The sequence below is a fragment of the Misgurnus anguillicaudatus genome, chromosome 13 (genome assembly GCF_027580225.2).
Source record: "Misgurnus anguillicaudatus chromosome 13, ASM2758022v2, whole genome shotgun sequence".
Lineage (NCBI taxonomy): Eukaryota > Metazoa > Chordata > Actinopteri > Cypriniformes > Cobitidae > Misgurnus > Misgurnus anguillicaudatus.
Genome location: NC_073349.2, coordinates 35,440,001 through 35,457,489, shown reverse-complemented (window position 1 = coordinate 35,457,489; position 17,489 = coordinate 35,440,001). Strand labels below are relative to the sequence as shown.

Here is a 17,489-nt window from a genome sequence, read left to right as displayed (position 1 = left end):
CCCGGAGTTCAGAGATTTTGTTTATCACATCAGTGGAATCTTGTACATAAGCAGGTAAATCCTTCACAAAATGTTTAATGAAATAATCCACAAAGTTTGATAATGGCTCCAGCAATGACTCATTACTCGCCACTATGGGTCTACCCTTAGGTTTGATAAAGCTTTTGTGTATTTTTGGAAGCATATAGAATACTGGAATAACCGGATGTTGTCCATTGAGGTAACTAAATTCCTCTTTGGTTATCCAATTTAATTCTAAAGCCTGGGTCGTCAGTTCCCCAATTATTTTTTTGAAAATCAACAGTGGGATCACCCTTAAGCTTCCTATAAAATGTTTCGTCATTCACTTGACGATATGCTTCTGTAACATAATCAGTTGTATTGAGGATTACAATAGCTCCTCCCTTATCTGCAGGTTTAATAATAATATCAGTATCTTTAGCCAGTTCCTGAATGGCATTTCTTTCATCCTGACATAAATTTAACTGATGGGAGTAAGGCATTGTCTGTAACTTCTCAAAGATCTCTTTTTCAACAACTCTACAAAATGTATCGATAGAGGGATGGTTAACATGGGGTACAAAAGTACTTTTAGGTTTAAAATTAGGTTCAGTTAGACTCTGATTTTCATTCATAGACCCAAACATATGTCTCAATTTTATCCTTCTAAAGAAAAGGAACAGATCAGTCTTAATCTCAAAACAGTTTGTATGGCTTGTTGGAACAAAACTTAGTCCCTTGCTTAGGGCCGCAAAATGTTGAGGAGTAAGTACCTTGTCAGAGAGGTTCACGACCGGACTCTGGCCTGTTGGCGTGTCACTGGTCCCATCTCCGATCCGTTTCTTTTGTCCTCTCCTCGTCTTCCTTGGTTTCCTATTTTGTTTTTCCGTGATTTTCTCCCCTTGCTCCAAGGATCGTTTTTTGAAAACTGACGTGTTTGGGAGCGATGAATGCTACGGGAGGAATCCGAGTCACTAGGGAAGTCACTATCCGATGTAAAGCCAAACTGTTGTCTATGATGTCCCCTCGCTGAATCTCGTGGGGTCTCTTCTTCAGCCAACCATTTATACACCTTGCCCGTCTGGTAATCGTGGGCGTCCCTCCTGTATTTCTTCAGTTTAATGGTCAAAAGATTGTCTTCAAATTCTTTCAATGTGTGTTTGATAGAGTCACAGATATGAGTGAAATCCACATCCAATTTTTCTTTCATCAATGTTTCTTGTTTTACAATGTCTTTTTCAATGTCCTCTTTCTGTCTAGTAACCTCTTCAATAATTAAAAGCATTAAATCCATGGAGCATTTATTCAGAATCTCGCACCATTTTTTATTGAAATCTTCATTATCTTTACCGATTGTAGGTGCTTTTTGGATACGTAGACCCTGTGGAATACGTTTGCTTCTCCAGTATTCACTCAGCGTACTTCCATGAAGTTTCATCCGAATCTCCTTCTTCTTAAAGTATATCAGTTTCATTTTCATATCTTCTACTGAGAGAGAGAGAGTGCCTGTTGGGCTGGCGGTGGGAAACAAAATTCTCTCTGCATCTAATGTGGAGTACGCAAAGGTCTCTGCTCCTATTGTAGTTAAAGAATTAATCTCCTGAAATGAGGACATATTAAGGCCAGGACTCGGGTGCTGGTGAAGGCGAAAATTATAAGAAGAGTTACACCGCACTCACGATCAATAAGGTGCTAGACAATAAAGTAGTCAATGAAAATAAAGACGTCTGCACACTTAGATCCTTACCAGCAGGTTTTAATAACCAAGCTTTCGGTCAAAAGACCATCTTCAGGGTATACAAACAACAAATGTGGCACATCTCTTAACCATGTTCAGACACATCAAGACAATCAACAATGATTGCCGCACCTGTGAAAGTCATGTGGGAGAGTTGTAGTTCAGTATTGGGAGTTGTAGTTTTTACTTCTGTAATCAACACCACAATCTCCCCATAGTGAAAAAGACTTCTAATACTATCCTAGCTACGTTTGATGTCGAAAGCCTGTACACCAATATTTCTCATGAACGAGGTATTACAGCTCTTGAGTACTATTTACAGTATCGTTTAGAGAAAATTAATCCTCCTAACACTATTATCTGTGATTTGGCTGCGCTAATCCTCAGATTAAATTTCTTTGCCTTCCATCAGGGAGAATATTACCTCCAAGATAAAGGTACTAGTATGGGAAGTACTTTTGCACCCAGCTATGCTAACCTGTATGTTGGATTCTTTGAACAACAGTTCATTTTTAATGAGGATAGAAACCCCTTTTTCAGTAAAATCATCAGATACTTTAGATATTTAGACAATGTCCTATGTGTTTTCAAAGGGTCTCATGATGAGTTGAACGAATTTACCTCTCACCTGAATGGGATGAGTCCAGATCTTAAATTTACTATGGAATTTGACTCCAAACGTGTACATTTTTTAGACATGTGGATTAAACTGGAAAATGGGAGATTGACTACAACTCTTTATCGAAAAGAGACTGACCGAAATTCATTTCTTTTGGCTAGTAGCTCACACCCTTACAACCTAAAAAATGGTTTACCTAAGAGCCAATTCTATAGATTGAGACGGATTTGTCATTCGATTGAAGAGTTTGAAGAAAATGCTATAGATATGAAACAAAGATTCTTAGATAGGGGATATTCTACTAAGAGTATTGATGAGGCTTATAATATTGCCCTCCTTACACCACGTTCACAACTTCTAAAGAAGAGTGTTAAAAAGGAAAAAAAATTCTCTGTGTCTTGCATTACAACTTATACCCCTAGATCTTTTATCATTAAAAACACTATTATGAAGTACTGGCACCTTATAGCTGATGATGATTCTCTTCAAGACAAGTTTAAGGATCCACCTCTATTTGTATCTAGACGTGGCCCTAACCTCCGTAACAAGCTGGTTAGAGCATGTATGAGATCAGTTCCTTCCCAAACACTTTTAGCACCTCTTAGAGATGGGAACTATCCATGTGGTAATTGTGCTCAATGCAATAATACACATAAGACCTGTAATTTTAAACACCCTAGATCCGGCAAGAGTTATGGAGTTAAGGGCTTCATCACATGTAAAACTAAAAATGTTATTTACATTTTGAAATGCCCTTGTGACATGGTATACGTGGGAAAGTCCACGCGGTGTTTAAAACAGAGAATTAGTGAACATAAAAGTTCTATCAGACGTGCTGATCCTAATTACCCTGTGGCCTGCCATTTCACTGAGTATGCTCATGCAGTTTCTTCTTTACGTTTCCAGGGAATTGAACAGATTAAATTACCTAGAGGTGGCAACATTGATAAAGTGTTATGTCAAAGGGAATTGTACTGGATTCATACGCTGGACACTTTACATCCCAAAGGTTTAAATGTGGATTTTGATATGAGTGTTATGTTATAGTTGAAGTTGTATATAAAACCAGTTTGAGTCTTGAATACTGCAATTTATGAAGTGTGTTACTGATGTTTGTGCAGTTTTCTTGTACTTATTGAGTATGTATGTATTCTTATATTTTTCTGTATGTTTCTTTCTTTACATTTCTTTTGTGAATTGATGTCTTTTTCACTATGGGGAGATTGTGGTGTTGATTACAGAAGTAAAAACTACAACTCCCAATACTGAACTACAACTCTCCCACATGACTTTCACAGGTGCGGCAATCATTGTTGATTGTCTTGATGTGTCTGAACATGGTTAAGAGATGTGCCACATTTGTTGTTTGTATACCCTGAAGATGGTCTTTTGACCGAAAGCTTGGTTATTAAAACCTACTGCTAAGGATCTAAGTGTGCAGACGTCTTTATTTTCATATCCTACAAAGCAATAAAAGCCATGGTAAAAAACTGATCAAAGATGATGACAGCAGAGTGTCAGGTAATATCTGTGTCTGATAAATGCATGGTGCAGATGAGGTTGTAAAACAGGAAGAAAATGTTTCTCGGCCTTTTGGCTAAGATCAACGGGACGGGACTGTGATCGCCTTCTCTGTTTGCAAAACAGATTATTGCCTATCAGTGGTTTTATTGTTTTAAAATGCACTACTTTGGCTAGCTCTGATATAGCTGCCGCGCAGCCTCTCTGTATTCACTACTCTGCAGACTTGCTCAATGTCCCGCCCGCGGCGCTATCTGATTGGTTACAGACCTGGTTACACCTCACGAGTAATAGCCTATCAACACTTGCGAGATGGTTATGGAGCTGTGTGTCGAAATGATGAAATGCAGCATATTCAGCCGCATATTAATAAAGCGGGAATAAACATCACACTCTGATTATCTGTTTATGATGACAAGCGGAGTTAGTGTCCCAGTCACACCACTGAGAATGGCTGAAGTTACACATGATAAATCCGATGAGGCGTTTAGCGAGGCGCGGGCGCGTCCAGTTTGCGCAAATGAGGCTAAGTTAAGTGACTAACACATAATGCATCTGACTTTTCTATCATTTCACTGAAGCTCAGCATCGCGGTGTAAAGTTAATGTTATTACTTTAAAAGCAGCATTAAAACTGTTTCTACTGTAATGGTTTAACTTTGCAATCAATACATTGTTCATATTTATGTTTAAGTTGACACTACGTTGTGCCATATAAGCTATTAGAGTAAAAATATTGCGTTAGGCTGCTTCATGAGTTAATAAGAAAAAAGATTTTACAATTCCTGCAAATGCAGGACTGAGTTCATGTTCTCATGATTTATTTTTATGAATTAAAATGTTTTGAAATGTGTTGTGGACAGAGACGCATTATGTCAAGAATTATAAAAAATCTTCAATAAGCTCATAATTTGTGCTAAAATAGTATAAATGTTTAGTTTTAAAACCATTTTGAAAAGCTGGTTATATTTTTATGTTTCTGCGCAAGTTCAGCAGACAGTGAGGTTCGGGTTTGTTCCGATCAGAGCTCGTGAGTGGAGGGCGCATTTCTGAATATTAGAAATATTGTAATTAGAAATATATATTAAAAATAATAATATTATAATGGAATTTTGTTAGGTCGGCCAATGATTACCAAATTTCTCATATTGCTCTTCATAACCACTGAAAACAGTCAAAAAAGTTAAAACTAGTGGTGGGTACAAAATGACTTATGACGAAATGTGGTGGGTACCCACCGTCGCCGAAATCGACGCCTATGAAAACATCCCCCCCTCTGTTTTTTTCACAAATCGCACCCTGGGTGTACACCTGGTAAAATGATAATGACAATGACCCCGTTCTGAGTTTTTCAGTATATTATATAGTGGTCCAATAGTGGTCAAGTAGCCCTGCCTTTCTTTCACTCTGTACTGTCCCAATGCCCAGCAGACTCCTACCTTCAGGCCCCTTAGCTCCTTCTCATAACTCATGACAACTTGGTGATGCTGTGGCTTTATCTCTATAACATTCCAAGCTGGTACATAAATCCTCCCATGGGTGGTAAAACTCTTGTCTTTGTTCTCTAACACATCATACAACTATTTGCTATCCTTACCATGGACACCCTTATCTCCTCCAGGCCCAGCTATGGAATAACACATTCATATGCAAGCACAGAGAGACAACTTAAAACTTAATTCATGTAGACCTTAACCATGAAACACATTAAAAGCATACCATATAAAATATTTATACTAATCTGTAAGATGAAACACTCAAAATTTCTCTACCATATATCCCCCCTTGGGAAACTAAACATTTTCGATAACCACCCTGCAAATACGACTGCTGATACCAGAGAAGCCGGGCTAGGTACTTTAAAGAAAGAAAACATATAAAAGAATAAAATACCCCTGACAGTTCGGGCCAGACCCTCAGTCACTTTTCTAATTTCAACATTCATTTCACATGGGTCATCCTTTAAGTGATAATTAAAAACCTGTAAAAAAGAGTAATGATAAACAACATGAAAAATATAACATAACATTCAATTTTAGATCAAAAGCAAGCATATCATCTTTTCAAAAAATTCTTTTCACTTTCTGGTAAGCCGTGCTAGGTGGATGTTTTACCTCCACCCCCAGGAGATTCCTGGACCATCAGTCACTTACCAGGCTTGTTACACTGTCATCACACCGTGGACAGTGATGCTTAAAACCATCCCTTTCCCTATTTTACACACTAGGTTTGCAACTTGCATTACTGATAAAAGATTATAACTTGTAATGAAAATAATAAATGCAAAATATAATACCTTATTAATAAATGATAACAAGTACAAAAAATGATAAATGTTAATAAAAAATAATAAATGCATTAGTGTATAGGTGACACCCTATGTCCAGTTTAACATTACCAGTAACATAATGATTCTCACATGAGAGTGTTTTGCTCTGGTGGGCAGTCCACACAGAGTCTTTCTAAGAAACATGAATTCTATATGTATACGTTTAGGGTGCATCTTCCAGCTTTCGACGGTCTTCAACCAATGCGCTTTGCACGCGTAGAGGGCCGTGTGAGGGAGGAGGGTACTAGAGCCTCGTTGGTTCCCCATCACACATGGATGTTGTCCTCAAATTTATCTCCCTCGTCGTCCTCATTCATTTGTACCCGTTGGTACATTATCTTACCCATTTTTTTTTGTCTATAGTTTTCTCAATCAAACCCCTGATACATGGTATGCAACAACAATCACACAATTCAATGATAGCAACAGCTACAGCAGCTGACATCAGTAAAGAAGTTATCAGTGTACTGCACTTCCCAAACCATTTTCAATAATTTTTGTAAATGGATCATCTATCCCAGAGTTCTCAGCCAATTCATTTGACAAGGCGGTCAAACCTTCTAATGCCCTGATAATGCTCCCATCAGGGGCAGTATTATCAAAAATACATTTTCAGCATCCATCATCTATAATTTTTTAAAACACCCCCTTTTCAGCCAACCACATATCTAATGCCAGCCTGTTTTGTTGTGCCATCAGTAACGTTAGTCCCAATTGTGCAGTTATCCCCTTAAAGTGATACAATTAATTTATCCAATCCACATTTTATTGAGGATTGACCACCAGAAAATGATTGACTCAAAACCTGCAGCAATTTGATTTCTTGCTTTGTATTCATCTGGCACCCCCCTTGGAACCCCTATGGCATCTATATACACTCTAATATTATAAGATCCACCAGGCAGATTTCTTTTCTCCCTGTTAATACTCTTACCACTTATTTTATCATGTAGGCTCCCAAAATCAGGTAATGAAAACATTTCAAATGACATTATTAATTGTACAAGGGTACAGGTTTCCTTTCTAATTTACTCTCAAATTTGGCCTTAATTTCATGTCAACACACATCCACGATACGTCTGCCCTTTCTGTGTTCTGGCCTATAAACCAGTTTGCCTTGTATCCCTCTTTATCATTTGTAACACCAATTTCTCTTTGGCACCACCCATCTGTAAAATGTTTAACATCTTCATTTCCAAAGGTTCTTTTAAAACATGTATAATTACTCTTATAAGCCTGTACTTGGTGGGAACAACATTTTCATTATTAGAAACAAATAAACAACATTCATGCAATCTTCATCCTCCATATCCTTAAATGCTATAATCATACATTACCCATTCATTGTGATCTCCAAATCCAGTTTCTATGGTTCATCACATCACTACCTTAACAGCAATTGGGCTAGCTTCTGTGACCTCATACGAGCCTTCTCGTCTGGGTTCATCCTACTTTCGCTAGTAAACTTTGATGTACACTCCGGTTTCTACAGCAAAAGGTGTTGCAGTCTCGTCACCAGGTGTCTCTTTGTGCCTGCTTTCAATCTGTAAAATAGCTTTATGGTTTCTCATTAGTTCAGCAATATATTCATTAATATTCATTAATATATTCATATATTATATTCATTAATATTCAATTATTTTTTTAGATCCTCCTCATGCTCCAAATTAATTTCATTTTGGTTAGCTTTGAACATTGGTCTCCCAGTTACCATTTCATGAGGGGATAAACGCGTTGCCCTGTTAGTATTAGATCTTATGGCCAATTTAGTTAAGTCTGTGCACAGATCTTGCATATTTTTGATTTAAGTAAATCGTTACAACTCTCAACCACCCCTTGAGACTGTGGATGATACACTGATCCAAATTTTTGGGTTATTCCTACACTAGCAAGTGCTTTTCTCAACAGGTTGGCCTGAAATCCTGGTCCATTATCTGACTGTAATACCTTGGGAAGCGCAAATCTTTTCCTTCTATTTGAACCATAATTGGTTCTGACAGACACATTTCCATAGGTTTTCCAGAGAATCCTATTGTGTCAATTAAACATTCAATTTTCACTCAATTAATTATGCATGTTAATTTAGGTTCTTCCCAATCATTTTCGATAATGCTACCTGTTGGTTAATGGGACCCTCCAAACACCCCTATTGCTTCCATGGGTTTGTTGGACAGCCACGCCTATCATGAGTATTATCCCCACATCCCCAGCAAACATTGTTTTGCCCGAAATATGGACCCATATCAGCGGATGTCCTGTTCTGAAAATATCCCCTTCTTCTGCCCCTTTGCCATCTTCAAAAATTAATTCCTCTACTCTGTCCACTAGGTGCTATTACATTAACAACTACTGGTTGAGACGGGGCTGTGCCCTGGGGATGCTGCCATGGGTTCTGATTTTGGGTTTGATCCGCAGCTTGTTTTTGCAGATCTGCTACCTGTTCAGTTACAGTAGGAGGGTGTGTTGCAACCATTTTGCCCTGAGAGTGGCTCGCTTACTCTCATGACCCTGCCCATCCCACTACATAGGTTCCCCTGGGGTCCTTACTGATATCGTTGTCTATTTTCTTTTCCTCCAGACTAAATTGAGCCAGCTTTCGTTCAGTCTCTTTAGCTTGTTGCTCTAACTCTCTTTCGTGTTTCTGGTGTTTGGAAGCATGGTGTTTCAGGGTCTCCACCCACTGGCTGTGTGGCATTGCATCTAGCCCTGGGGTGTCACTCATTTTGTTTTGCACAGACACTGGCAGTGCATCCAGCAGTTCCTTTCTGAAAAGTCTGGTTTCAAAGTCTCTTGGGTAAAGAGAGTGGCTAACCGCACATCCACTTGTGACAATAAGTCTACAAAAAGTCTACAAAAACATAGTTTTTATATATAAAGTGCAAAGTGCAAGTGAATATCACTTGCACTTTGCACTTTATAAATAAAAACATCATACAGTTCCAAATTTCCCTCAACTTCTAATTCCCCTTTAAGCTGCATAGTTCCTTTAATAACTGGATACAGTGTGCTAGCATTTGGTGAAGCAACAGGGGTGGTTGGGGCTGGAGTGAGAGCAGTGAAGGGAGGGTGACTTTCAGAGAGAGTGGTGAAGGGAGGGGTGTTTGTGTGCGTGGTAGAGGGAGGGCATGGCTTGAGGGAGGCCTGGGCAGTGGGCAGTGCATAGGGCGGTGGCTTAACTGTTGTAGTTATCACAGGTAATTGGTTTGCAGTGTCTAATGGCTGTTCTAGCAATCTTGTCTTTTCTATTCTTTCGTTTTGCTTTGCCAGCTCTTGAGCTCTGACCTCTTCTCTATCAGCCATCACTCTTTCAGCTTCCTTACTCCAGCAACCTCTAGCTTTTTCCCACAATTACATTCCATCTAACAAAGCTTTCCTCTTTTCTTTCTTTCCATCCTTCTTTGCTTTCAACTCCTGATTAGCTATGTAATTAGTCATCCAAATTTTCATACTCTTTGTTTTTTCTTTATTCCATGTTCTCTGTTCTGGCCAGTGAAAGGGAGGCTGCTCTCCTTTCTTATATTTGTTACTTCTGGTATACCATTTTAGATCATTACACCACTTAGCCAATGCTTTACCATCAAAGCCTTTGTCTTGTAAGTTACACCATTCCACTGGGGCCACAGTGATAGCACGCTCTAATTCTTTTGTTGCTGCTTCCATGTTACACTGAATGATTGTTTACTTTATTTATTTACCAATAAATCAATGCACTTCTCTGCACTATAAAATGTTCCAGTCAGGCGACTGAAATAAATCACAAAGGGTCCCACACAAGTATGTAAAATGATCTCCTTTTCACCAGTCACTTTATATGTCACACAACCACTTTTAAGATTTGATTCAAATTTATACGTAGCACTTACAATGCTCAGTTCTTTATATCCCACAATTTTCTTTGACACATACATTTTACAACTGAAAAACTTCTTATCTCAGGTCAACTAAAACTAACAAAAAGATCCATCTGATTAATTGGGCTATTTTAAATGTAGACGTAACTGTATTGATCTCAGAGTCTTCTGTTTTAATTATTAAACTTCCTTCTGTTAACTTTTCTTTTGTTAAATCAAATACACTCAATAATTACTTTTCAATATTAGATAAAGATTTCAGGTTCCACCAAAATTCAATGTTTTCAGTAACAACTAAAATTCAATCACGTACAATATTTTTCACACAGGATAACTCTTACCCCTAACTTTCAAAATCAAAATTTTCATATGAGTTGAATAAGATGCAGAAATCCTTTTTTTGGGACGTTTTTAAAACAATTCACTTATGGTAAGTCCTTACCATGCAACAATTAATAAACACTTTCTTAACTTTAAGTTGGACAGAAGCTTTTCCCTTGTCTCTCCCGAATTTATTTGATAGAGTAACTTATAGTATCATAGTTCATCGATAAAGCACCCTTGAACACTGTGTCCATATCAGTGAGCTCTCTATACTGCCGTCCAAAGCGAAAGGGCAGTAACTACACATTTGGTCAAAATTGAGTTAAGGCTTGAAACGAGCTTTATGACATCTGTTCTGTCTTATGACAAAGTCTCCTGGTTAAATTTTGTCCCGTTTCAGAGAAATGAGGGTGTCAAAATTGCAGTAACTACAAAATCCATGCTAATACCAAGGCAAACCGCAGTAAGTGACGTTACTGCGTTCTGGCTTTGTTTCCCCGGCTTTGACACCGCAGATACTGCGGTTTTCCCCGATCGTAACACAACAAACCAACCATGGCACAATGCCGCGTTCAAATGATGGTTGAATTCGCGTTAAAACGCAAATAAGCAAATACGGGTAAGGAAGATAGCAAGATAATAACTCATACATAGGCAAATTACAGCTTTATAAGTAGTTAACTAGCCAGCTGCTAGCAAGTTTTGACCTACCTGTGCTCGTCCACTGAAGGCAATATCCTCCGACAATAATGATATAATCCGATTCAGTCGCATTGGTGTTTGTTGATTCGAACATCTCTCCACTTTTTAGGCAGCTAATCCAATTGTATTGACGGGTTACTCCTTTGTTTGATAAGAGTCTGGTAAAGTTATATTGTTAGGCAAAGTTAACGGCGCCCAGTCAACCTGACGAGCGCAACCGGGGCCGGCAGAAAGCACGCTAGGTGAAAAAGTACACTTCCATAATAAGTGCTCTTTTTCCACGAACTAATTTTGTAGGCTACTTAATATTAAAACATTTTGTTTAGTACTTCTTAAGCTATAATCTTAAGAATATCTAAGTTTACATAAATGTGCTACTTTGAGACAACATGAAAATGAACTAAAATGGGCATACATTTACAATAATGTCTTTGGGACAAACATGTTCTTCTATTTTTAACTTGTGTTAATTTTTAACTACTGTTTTTAAAGCAAACCTCGTATAATGTAAATTAATAAATAAAAATTAATAAAATGAGTAAAATACTCTTTGTGGTAAAAGGAGCATTTTTAGCATTCACAACATGCAAACATCAATAAAACACTTACAGTTATTAAAAACAATCAAAATGTATTAAGAAGCATGAGAAAAAGTTGAGTGAACACATTTAGTTCGTAGATACTGCACTCTGCTATTGCAATAGTGCTTTAGTTGTTAAAGGTCATCCAAAGGCAGAGTGCAGTATCTGCATTTTGAGAGTCAAGGGTCACATCGGTGGTCATGTTTTTTTTTTCTATAAAAATTTCTTCCTAACAAGGCATTACATGAATGCATTACCACTAATCTACCCACAACATGTTTGGCTGGCTAGTGTAAAAACTTTAAAGCCATTTTTCTCAGTTTCAGTGTTTGCGTAGATACTGCACTCTGCCTTTGGAGGGCAGTATAGTATCATAGTTCATCGATAGAGGCACTCATAAACACTCACTCAAGCAACCCCACTGGTTTTTCCCTCACTCTAGTCTCTCTCGCTAACCCTCGTTTGCACATTCTAAGCTCCTGGGAACACAAACTATGCAAACTCTTCATATTTGTTTCACAGAGAAATTTATAGTATCAAAGTTCATTGATAAATTACCCTTAAACACTGTGTTCAACTCAAAGAATACTTTATAGTATCACAGTTCATCGATAAAGCACCCTTGAACACTGTGTCCATATCAGTGAGCTCTCTATAGTATCATAGTTCATCGATAGAGGCACTCTTAAACACTCACTCAAGCAACCCACTGGTTTTTCCCTCACTCTAGTCTCTCTCGCTCACCCTCGTTTGCACATTCTAAGCACCTTGGTACACAAACTATGCAAACTCTTCATATTTGTTTCATAGAGCAATTTATAGTATCAAAGTTCATCGATAAATTACTCTCAAATACTCATTTAAGCAACCCACTGGTTCTCCCTCAACAAAAATCTCTCTCTTATCTCACTTTTGTTTCATAACTTAACCAGTTACATCAAAAAACAACTAACAATCAAACCCACTGGTTTTCTTTTCTTTAAAAAGATATATCCATACTCATCTCAGATAATCTATTTAAATCAGCCCACTGGCTTTACAAAATTTAGTTTCAAAATTAATGTTTTAGTTTGAGTCCATAAAATCAGCTAAATTTAGTATAATTAAATGCCTTGGCTCTTGGCTATTAACAGTCAACGCCCTCTTGGCTATGTTAATATTAATTTCCATCAACTGTTTCACAGCTGGGTCCTCTTGACCCTCAGATAAGAGTACACCTACTCAGAAGACCAGGTTTCCCTATTAGAGATAATTTATCTTGTAATATCATCCACAAGTCCCTTCTCATTAATCGCAATACTAGTTAGTTTATGAGTTACAGAGAGAATTCAAATGAAAACGCCGGGCTGTCTGTGTTTTCCAAACAGAGTCAAAAATCTCATCAATGCAGGTGAAAAAATGCTATAACGCTTTGCTTACCTTAATTTAAGAAGCAAGCGGCTGGCCAGCCTTAGCAGTTTAACACACACAAAGACAAAACAATCGACTCAGGTTGGAGAACATCTCCCCCGACCGTGAATGGCCTCTGAACGATCCCACTCGGTTGTCCAATGTTCTCTCTTGTAACCCTGCTCGCAGCGCCAATAATGTCGTGGATTTTTTCAGGAGAATCAGAGACGGTTGAGATGCAAAATTCTCTTCAAAGTATTTTATTAAAGAATTGTGTCAGACAGCTTGAAACAACATTCCAAGCTGGTACATAAATCCTCCCATGGGTGGTAAAACTCAGTGTCTTTGTTCTCTAACACATCATACAACTATTTGCTATCCTTACCATGGACACCCTTATCTCCTCTAGGCCCAGCTATGGAATAACACATTCATATGCAAGCACAGAGAGACAACTTAAAACTTAATTCATGTAGACCTTAACCATGTAACACATTAAAAGCATACCATATAAAACATTTATACTAATCTGTAAGATGAAACACTCAAAATTTCATTACCATAGAACTACTTGTGGTTTTTTCTTTTCTTTCTTCAGGTTTATTTACAGCTCGCCTGGAAGGAGAATAAAACACCAGCTTTCACAGGTAAAGTGCCGTTTTATTTATTTATTCTGCTGTTTTACTATTTATCGTCTTTTTAAAGTTTAGTTATTTATTTATTCGTTCGTTTAGATATTTATTGGCTGTTTTACGTATTTTAAGAGGCTGTCGGTGCCTCTACCATGTCGGCTGCTCGGGCACCACAGCGTGCGTTTTTTATTTTAAAAAAATAACGATGGAACATTAATGGCGATGTCCAGACTGGATTTTTCTCGTGCAAAAAGTTCTAGGTTTTTTGGCAACGGATGTAAATTGTTTATTGGCTCTCCCCTAGAACCGTGGTTTCGATTTGAGTTTTAAAAGCGCTGCGCTGCTAAATGTTTTCTTTTTCTGGTCTCGTGTGGAAGCGGTGAAAGCCAGTCTCTCCATGTTCACAGTCGAAAAACTGTTGGACAATTCCCTTAAAGTGGTAATTGTTCGAATGTGGAGAGTTCCCATTAAACAATGGGAGGATCCACGCGGCTTCCAGGGCTTAAGTCAGATTCCTTCTATGATTGTGCTGGGAGAAAACAGAGGCTACATTCATTATCAGGGGATGCCCAAACTGTGTCAGAAATGCGGCCAGTTTGGGCACCTCGTAGAGGCATGTCAGGAAACAGTATGCGGCAAGTGTAAAGAAATGGGGCACATTTATGAGGAATGTACCAATGGCAGAAAGTGCAATCTTTGTGGTGAATCCAACCATCTCTACAGAGACTGCCCTAAATCCTTCGCCAACATATTAAAGGCCAAAACGGCAGCGAGAAACCCAACAGAGGCGGTCCCTGAGGTTTTGGAGGGAATTTCAAATACCCAACCAAGCCCAGGGACTGGCCGAGATGGAGCGGAAGGGACGGGCCAAGGGGCAGAGTCAGAAATTAGTAACGGTCGGGAGGAGGAGACTCCGCCCCCCCCAACAAGAACAGCAAAATGTGAGTATGGAAGCGGACAAGGAAAGTGAATCGGAGGAGGAGTCAGATGAATCGACCCCCTCCTCTTTGGAAACGGTACCCGATCTAGAAAACGAGCAAAACGATTCAAATAGTATAGGCGGAACAACTCTAGATTGGTTACCTAATGCTCAGTTGCAGAAAAGACCTGCAGGGTCTCCTCTGTGTCAAACAGGGGAGAAAAAGTTGAGGTCCACCAGCTTAAGTACTGAGGAGGGAGACAGGGTGTGGCCCTCAGCCTCCCCGAATGAGGTGTCATTTCTGCAAATACAGCTAAGAACATCATCGCCAAAGGAGCCGCAAGAGATTGTGGGCACCCACCCTCCTGAACCTAATATTATCACTATTAAAGAGGAGCAGGCGTCACAAGAGATTCTTTGATTTAAATGAACTTTGTAGTCCTTTAAATAAAAAGTTTTAGTTCCTTTTTAAGCTCATACATTTTTTACCTAATTTATTGATTACGGCCCTCACAATTTCAACAATTAATGCAAGAAGTGTGAGGTCCACAGTCAGAGCACATACTATTTTATCCTTTTTAAAATCTCAAAAGTCAGATATTTTCTTGCTACAAGAGTGTGCTTTACCTTTTTTATCTAGTTACAGGAAGTGGGAGGAGCTTTGGACGCCAGGACCCTCCATGTGGAGCGGGTCAAATTTCAACAAAAACGATGGAGTGGCGATTTTAATAAACAACCCTCACATTCTGGTTTAGGGGAGCACGGTGGTAAGAGATGGGCGAACTATTTTAGCAAATATGACTTTTTTAGATAGGGATTTTAATCTTTTAAATGTGTACGGGTTTACAGGTAAAAACGATAGGTATGATCTTTTAGAGGAACTGCAGTCCCACATGCTGGGCAGGGTACCATTAGTGGTAGGGGGAGATTTTAACTGTGTTTTAGCCAAGAATGATAGGAAGAGGGCAGGGGCAGATTTTAGGTTTGACAAGACATCAGTTTTATTGCAAAGTTTAGTTAAGGATTTTAAATTAACTGACTGTTTTAAGACTTTGCATCCAAGAGAGGTGGGCTACACCTGGTTCAGTGGTGATGGCACCAATGCCTCTCGTATTGACTACATTTTCGTACGCGATGGCCCACCGACTGATGCTATATTAACACCCTTGTTTTTTTTTCCGATCACGTTATGCTGTCTTGCACCATTTCTTTTGCCACAAAATTGATGATAGGGCAAGGGCTCTGGAAACTGAATTGCTCCCTTTTGCAGGATGAGGAGATAATTAGTGACTACAGGGAGCAATTCAGTCAATGGCAGACTCTCCAGGACTTTTTCGATTCACGTGCACAGTGGTGGGAGGTGGTGAAACACAGGACGAGACTGTTTTTTAGAAAGAAAGGGATTGAAAAAAAGAACAAAGAAAAAAGATGCATGTCGGAACTGCAAAAAAGATTACAAAGGTATTTTAAGTTTGTAAATGAAGGGTTTGACTTTAATGAAGAACTAAATGAGGTTAAAAAAGAAATGGCTGATTTAGAAAGACAAAGAAGCAAAGGGTTGATTTTAAGAAGCAAGGAAAAAGATCTGAAAGAAGGCGAAAAATGCACAAGATATTTTTTTAAGAGGATTTTAACAAACAAAGGAGTAATAGCCAAATAAAAAATGGGGAGAAGGAAGCCAGAAATACAGAAAAAATATTAGAAGTAGTAGAAATGTTTAATGGAGATTTATACAACAAAAAAAAGGTAAGAAAGGAAGCCATAGAAAACATTTTGGGAAATTTAGAAATGAAAATTGAAAATGAGTGTGCTATTTTAACCCAAGATTTTACTCTTTTAGAGCTTACAAAATGTATGAAGGATTTTAAAACAGGTAAGTCGCCGGGAAGTGACGGCCTTCCCGTGGAATTTTACTCAAAATTTTGGGACATTTTAGCACCAGAACTTTTAATGGTTTTTAAGGACTTTGACAGACTGGACAAACTCCCTGACAGTTTTAGACTAGGCATTGTTTCGCTTTTACATAAAAAACGAGACAAGACAGACTTAAAAACGTGCAGACCAATCAGCCTTTTAAATTTGGATCGCAAACTTTTTAGCAAGCTATTAGCAACACGTATGTCCGTGTTTTTAAAGGACGTGATCCATCCGGATCAAGCGTGCGCTGTGCCCGGGAAGAGGATCACGGACAGTCTGATAATGATCCGGGATGCCATCTGTTTTGCGGGGGACAGAAACATTGGCCTCATAGTGCTAAATTTAGATTTTGAAAAAGCTTTTGATCGGGTCTCGCACCAGTATTGGAGAAAATGGGGTTCCCAGGGAGGTTTTTAGCATGGGTGGGATTGCTGTATAATGATATAACCAGCAAAATTCTCGTAAACGGGCATTTAACAAAAGCTGTTAATATACACAGCGGCGTCTGTCAAGGTTGCCCATTATCCCCGCTCTTGTATGTGGCATGCATTGAGCCACTGGCACAGCTCTTGAGAAGGGACCAACGGATCGAAGGACTCAAACTTCCAGGAGGTTTGACAGCAAAATGTGTTTTATACATGGACGATGTGACAATTTTAACGACTGACTTTTTATCTGTCCGGAGAGCTTTGGAACTAACAGATTATTATGGACGGGCCTCAGGCTCTAAATTAAACAGAGACAAGTCAGAGGCCCAGCTCTTCGGACAGTGGCGCGACATAGATGTGGAAGGACTGGACGTAACTCTAAGGGAAAATTATATTAAAATTCTAGGTATAAAATTTGATAGGGAGGGTGGTGGACGAGGAAATTGGACTGATACTTTAGGAAAAGTAATGCGGCTTTCACATAGGATGCGGTATGCGCTGCGCTCGCCGCTGGGTTCAGCGCAGCCAAGCGATTTGCGC

At 38.8% G+C, this 17,489-nt stretch overlaps 1 long non-coding RNA gene across 2 annotated transcripts in view; it reads left to right on the top strand.

The window, feature by feature from the left end:
• LOC129435009 (uncharacterized) overlaps positions 1-17,489 on the top strand; it is a 65,370-nt gene that overhangs the window by 47,505 nt on the left and 376 nt on the right. For both annotated transcript variants that reach the window (XR_012373026.1, XR_012373025.1), the window contains 2 exons: positions 13,652-13,700; positions 15,245-17,489. The exon at positions 15,245-17,489 is cut by the window's right edge and continues 376 nt beyond it. This is a non-coding gene — a long non-coding RNA (uncharacterized lncRNA). The remainder of the gene's footprint in view (positions 1-13,651; positions 13,701-15,244) is intronic.